Source organism: Dipodomys ordii, unplaced genomic scaffold (genome assembly GCF_000151885.1).
Source record: "Dipodomys ordii isolate 6190 unplaced genomic scaffold, Dord_2.0 Scaffold89, whole genome shotgun sequence".
Classification (NCBI taxonomy): Eukaryota; Metazoa; Chordata; class Mammalia; order Rodentia; family Heteromyidae; genus Dipodomys; species Dipodomys ordii.
This window is the reverse complement of record NW_012267305.1, coordinates 8,373,352-8,380,074: the sequence shown is the minus strand read 5'-3', so window position 1 is coordinate 8,380,074 and position 6,723 is coordinate 8,373,352.

Below are 6,723 nucleotides of genomic sequence, written 5' to 3'. Positions count from 1 at the left end.
GAAGGGGAAACAAAGGAGGAGGCTACAATGCTTGATAAGAAATGTACTCATTATCTTGCCCATGTAATTGTAACTCCTCTGTACAGTATTTTCACAATAAAAAAAAAAGAGTCTCACGGACTTTGCTGCCCAGGCTGGCTTTGAACCACAATCCTCAGATCTCAGCCTCTTGAGTAGCTAGGATTACAGGCGTGAGCCACCGGCACCCGGCTGTATGTTTTTTTTTTTTCTACATGGATTTAATTGTAGATACTAGTATTCTATTTTGTATTCTTTCAATAATAAAAAAGTGATACAAAAAAACCTGAACAGCAACCAAATCAATATGGCTTCAGTAAGATTAGGAATGAAAACAGACCATGGATTGACCACGTGGAGGCCATTGGTGTAGAGTTGAGGATATCAGCATTGTTAGAACATATACAAGAGGCAAGATGAGGAAATGAACTAGAGGCTATGTACTGTGAAGGAGCAAGAAGTGTACTATAAATGGGAAAGTAGCTATTGGAGTTAGGGAACAAGACAGGAAAAATGACAGCATGTTCATACATACAGCCCTGAAAATGATCTACTGGGGCCAGTAAAAGCAATATGATACAAGAAAGGATTTTTTGGGGGGGTCGGTCGTGGGGCTTGAATTCTGGGCCTGGGCGCTATCCCTCAGCTTTTCAGCTCAAAGCGAGCACTCTACCACTTGAGCTACAATGTCACTTCCAAGAAAGGATTTTTGAATTGGCATTGGCAGACAGACTTTTGTGCACTGTTGGAGTTGTTGGCCTGAGTATGTCTAGTTCATCTGTGACAAAATAAAAGATGGTGGAGAATGTGAATACAGATATAAGTCAAAGGGGGTGTACTGTTGGAAGTATATGGAAGTCCCTTTTGATCATCTGTATTTCTCAGTAGAATGGAAAACAGACCATCACCTGAGAGATAGTCTGTGGGAATTACATTCAGGATTTGAGAAGAAAAATTATATATGACACAAGCTTCTTGTAAGATGGTAGAGCACCTGGACCAAGGAAATACAATAGTATTTTTAAGGGAAAAAAATCCTAGAGATTGTATTGCTAGGTCAAAATCAGTATGAACATTTTTCTCTTTTGGTAAATATTGACACATGTTTCTATAAGTGTTATACCCATTCGTATTCCTATAAACAATATATGAACTAATGTTCATAATACTGTTCTAGCACAGTATATGAAACATTTTCTGAAAGCCAGTATTTTGGTATACCTTCAATGTAGTTTAAATTTTCATATCTATTATGCATGAGATAAGCATCTTTGCATATGAATAAGATTCGAAGGTCATATGAAAAGAGAAAATTGGATTTTTCCTGTGAACTTCCTCTCAATCTAATGAGACAAACAATTACACTTTTTCTTTATGACTAAAGTTTTTAGAAGAGATAGAAGAAGTGATTTTAGGTTTTAGGCTTTGTCCAGATTCTCACAAGGAAAAGTTTTTATTAGAGTAAGAACCATAAGGGGTTCAGATACACTGAAAGTTTCATTTCTGTGCTTGGGCAAGACAAAACAAAGGTTTTGGAAGTGATGAAATATTCATATTTGAGGTTTAGAAAGATGGATAAGTCTATACTTCGATGGTGGATGAAGATGAATGCAGAGCAATGGTTTGTTCAAAGCAGGCATGTAGTAAGCATATGAAAGAAAAAGAAAAAAGTCCCTTTCAAGATAGTAGAAAGCTATAAGCTGCGATGGCCCACGACTTTCTAGCTACTGGAACTCTGAATCAAATGGATTTCAGGTTGGAATCATAGGGTTCCAGGAGAGAAAGAGGCGAGAGAAGTACGAATTTTCACAAGCACTGCTCACCAGATTGCTGTGTTTTTTGGCTCTTGGTTGGTTGGTTGAAACAAGCCAACAGCTCAGGCTGTCCTAGAATATTCCATGATATTCCTATCTCATGACACAGATGTTTCTGTGTCACAGGAACGTCTGGTTTAAGACTACTGTATATGTACAATTTGTGTGCTGTACAAATGAAACTGAAAATGAAGATAGTTAACAGTGGTCCATAAACTTAGTATTTAGCCTGCATTCTTTTACTCTGATAGGAGTCCACAGGCTTGTATAAATCCACAGAATTCTCAAGTGCAATTTGTCCTATAAGAGGGGTAATTTTTGTTTTTACTACTTTGTTACCTCAAAGAGGTTTTTTCCCCCTGTCCATCTCCAGCAGGGCTTTTTTGTCTAATTTGCACAAAGGGGCTTTATAGGCAAGTTGTGGCTAAACCAATGCCTTCTCGAGCCACAGGACATATGCCCCAGCAATGGATTTGTCTTTCTCCTCACTGTCCTAATATCTTTGAGTTTGTTGTTGTAAAAACTATATGGACTAGAGCAAGAGGAATCATTCATTACCTAGAGCCCGAGACCTGTTAGCAGGTTGTTGAAGATCAGAATGGAGATGCATTGAAGATAGATTTAAGGAGTTAAGGAAATGACTTGATTTTACACAAGAACTCTAAAATATAGTTTTAAATGTACTTAAATATTAAATGCTAGTAAAATTAATGTATTATATGACAGCATTGTTTAAATGATAAGGGACTATTCACATTGCTTTTCATCATTAATAAAATGAATAATAGATTTCAGTTGGTTTCTGATTTGCTGTTGTTCAGTACACATTGGCAAGCTTCTTTCTGAGTTGAGGATCTGAAGTGAAGCCTGTGTTTTCATTAGAAGGTGAGAAACTAATGTAAGTGAGGGAATTTACCAAGGAGTCATACAAATTAAATATTATATTGCGTAGTCTTTATTTCTAGAATGGAATTACTTTGTGTAAAATACAACTCTAATAAAAATTTACTTCCTGACTTTAGATTGTCTTTTGGAATAAAGTGACTTTTCACGGGAAGGTGGCTCAGTGGTAGAATGCTTGCTTCACATGCATGAGGCCCTGGGTTCCATTCCTCAGCACCACATAAACTGAAAAATCCAGAAGTGGTACTGTGGCTCAAGTGGTAGAGCACTAGCCTTGAGCTGAAGAGCTGAGGGACAGTGCCCAGGCCCAGAGTTCAAGCTCCAAGACCCACACACACAAAAAATAATGGAGCCAGGCATGGGTGGCTCATGTCTGTAATCCTAGCTACTCATGCGGCTGAGATCCAAGGATCATAGTTCAAAGCCAGTCCAAGCAGGAAAGTTTGTGAGACTCTTATCTCCAATAAACCACTAGAAAACCAGAAGTGGCGCCATGGCTCAAGTGTTAGAACACTCACCTTGAGCTGAAGAGCTGAGGGACAGTGCCCAGGCCCAGAGTTTAAGACCCATGACCGAAAAAAAAAGGAGAAAACTGGGGCTGAGGACGTGTGTCAAGCGGTAACTGTTTATTGCAAGCTGTAGACCCTCACTTTCAGTCCTGATACCACGAAAAGGAAGTGACATACTTGCAAGTTGCCTAGCCTACAATAATACTTAGAGTTATATCGTTCTGATCATATCATTTGACTAGGATTATCGTTTTTTTCTAGTTAACCCAAAATAAATGAAACGTGAAAAAGCAATAATTGCCACTAAAGAGGGAATTATCAACTTACCAGGAATAAAGGGCATAGCATTTAATTTCGGAGCAACTGCTCATCTAATTATTGTATATTATGCATATATATGCACAAATACAATGTTTATACATACTTTTGCATTGCTGGGTATGGAATGCAAGGCCTCATTCATGCTAGGCAAGCAATCTAAGTAAGCTACATCCCATCTCCGATCGATAGGCAGAAACAGAACCATGGAACAAAAAAAAGCTCTAGTCTATATTTTCTTTCAAAGTAACTGTAATCTCAATGTGAATAATTCATTGTTTCTGTAGCTGTTCATAGCTGTAACAGAATATCTCAGAACACTCTACACAAAGGAAAAGATTTCTTTATGGCTCACGGATTCCTATGCCTCATTGGGCTGCCTGGCTCTATTGCTTTGGGAAGAAAGGCCAGAGGAGAATTTTAAAGAAGAGTCTGCTCATCTCATGGTAGTCAGGAAGAAGAGAGAAGAGGATGGTGGCACTAGAAATAAACTATAGCTTTCAAAAAGTGTCCTCAGTGACCTGATTCTGAATAGCTGACTCAGCTATGAACTCATCAGTGGATTTATCCATTGGTTCCAACACTTCATTATCCAATCACCATTCAATAGCCCCAGCAGATGGAAACAAACTCTTCAACACATAGAACCCCCACATAAGAAATTGGGGGACATGTAATATCTGAACCATGGCAAATATTCATTATCTGTGTTCTATTTTTATTATTAGATCTTGATGGTGATCAACTGAATTTTATAGATATTACAAAATGCTTCTGAGAACTAACTGAGGACTATAATTTCTCATAGGACACTTTTTTGCTTACTTCCATTGTAGTAATCAAGCCTGTTAGTTTTCCTATTAATTTTCTCTCCATTGAATAAACCGTGTGTAAATGATATCGATTATAGCTCTAAAAACAGATTAGAAAATAAGAACTTTGGCATTTTGTCCATTATTTAACTATGCTTATTTATTATGTATTTATTAATTGTTTAATTATTGTTATATTGATGCAAGGAAACATATCTTTTGTCCAATTGTCTACTTTTTCTCTGGCCTTGACTTGAGGTACCATGCTCCCATTAGTATTCTAAAGTACAGTCACTAATTTGAGAAATAGTTTTAGTTCATAATACCAAGCCAGCCAAAACATTGATTAAAGTATGAAGTATAGGCATGGAGGTTTGCTTAGGAATGGTGGTGGGCCTGCAAATATGTCCTGGGGAATGATACTAGATCCTTGTCGTCATGGAGGTTGTGGCTCATAAATAGATGGGAGAGAGCTACTTCTGGTGCCATACATCACAGGAAGCAAACTGAGAAGGCTGGTGGTAGAGCTCATGTTCAGCAAATATTCAGTATATGCGAGGCCCTGAGTGTAATCCTCAACACCAAACAACAAAACAAAAAACACAGAAGCAAACAGAAACAATGTCTCAACAAGATAGTATAGTGTAGAGAAGGAATTCCTTGGTTAAATGTGCTGGGATTCCAATCTTGTCCCTTTACTGACTTGTGGATTTTGAACATTAAATGGGTAGGAGTAATAAATAATTTCTCTTTTCATAAAGTTATTGTGATGTGTACAATAAGATAGTTGTTCTTCATTAGCAGGATGTAGCTTTAAGATTATATGTCAGCTATTTAAAAATATTAGTAGTAGTGTTAGTAGTATTTGGGAGGTTGGAGATATTTCCATAGCTTAACAAAATTATTTATTGACTATATTCTTTACTAAATTATTTTAGTAGAGTATGTTTTTATTGTTATTGTAAAGGTGATGTACAGAGGGGTCACAGGCAATGAGTATATTTCTTTTTTGACAGTGTCACCCCTTCTATTTTAATTATTTTTAAGTAGTTGCCATTCAACAAAGCAGTTTATGAATACAATGCATCTTGATCAATGTCATACCTTTTATTTGATAATATTCACACTCAGGAAATCACCAACTCAAGGCCACAAAAAAGAGAAAAAAATCTTCCCTTATTTCTAATCAAGTGTCTTGTTTATGGCTGATTTTCTATCATAAGACTGATTAGGCATTCTTCATTTCACTCATCTCTCTACTTGGGCTATATCCTTAGACAACCAAAATCAACTCCACTTCCGAGTCTAGAACCAATCTGAACTCTAAAGAGGGTAATATACAAATACTTATTACTTCTGTGCTTGTAACAATCTTGATTTTGACTATAAAGTTTGTCTTCACTGAGCTTTTACCTAGTTTGTTCTGGAAACAATAGAATCCCTTGCCTTGATTCATGATGAATGTTGGCTACAACTTCTCTTTTTTTAGCTAGAGTCCTAATAATGAGCTAAATAAAGTTCATAAGGCTGGATCAACTCACTGCTTTCTCTTTCCTAATTGTATTGTATTTCTATTTCCTTACTTTCTGCTCTATAGTCTGACTTTCACCATCTTTTTGTCACTGATATCCTTATTTTTCCTTCTATGATGCTTGCTCTTGATGTTGTATTGGGGGATAATACTGATTAATACTTGGGCCTAACTGAGTTGCTATGAGAGGATTAGACAAGTATTGTTGTGTAGAATTGTTTAGATATTTACCCAGCTCTCTTAGGTCATTGATGCTCTTTGCTGAAGCATGACTGAGCTCAGTTGCTTCTTTGAAGTCTGGTCCATTCTGTAGCCTGGGTAGGGAAGTCATAGACAAGAAACATAATAGAGTTCATTCACGGCAGCATGCAGCTTGTAAGAAAGGGAACACAGAAGATCTGTCCTAAGATTGAGGCTGAAGAGGGAAGAGATGCATTTTAATGAAAGAAATCAATTACTTTTGTACAAATGGAGGAGGACATCTGTTTCAATGAGAGAATGAAAGGTGAAAAGTTCTGGAAGTTTGAGTTAAACACAAACCAGCAATTTACCAGGCCTATTGAAAATAGTTTAAACAATTCTAGGCTGTAATGATTTTGTTTAATCCTTACAATGACTCAATGCAGCACAAATATTAATGGCCATCATCTCCATTCCATAGATAATTGTATAGATTGCTGTTCAGTGAGGCACACTGAATTATGTAATGTACATGCAACCCCATAATGCCCTTATCTATTCCCATTGCTGTAAGTAACTAGTCACTACTCCCGGTTTGCTTCTCCAGTTTACTCCTGTCTTGTAATGTTGTATCCAAC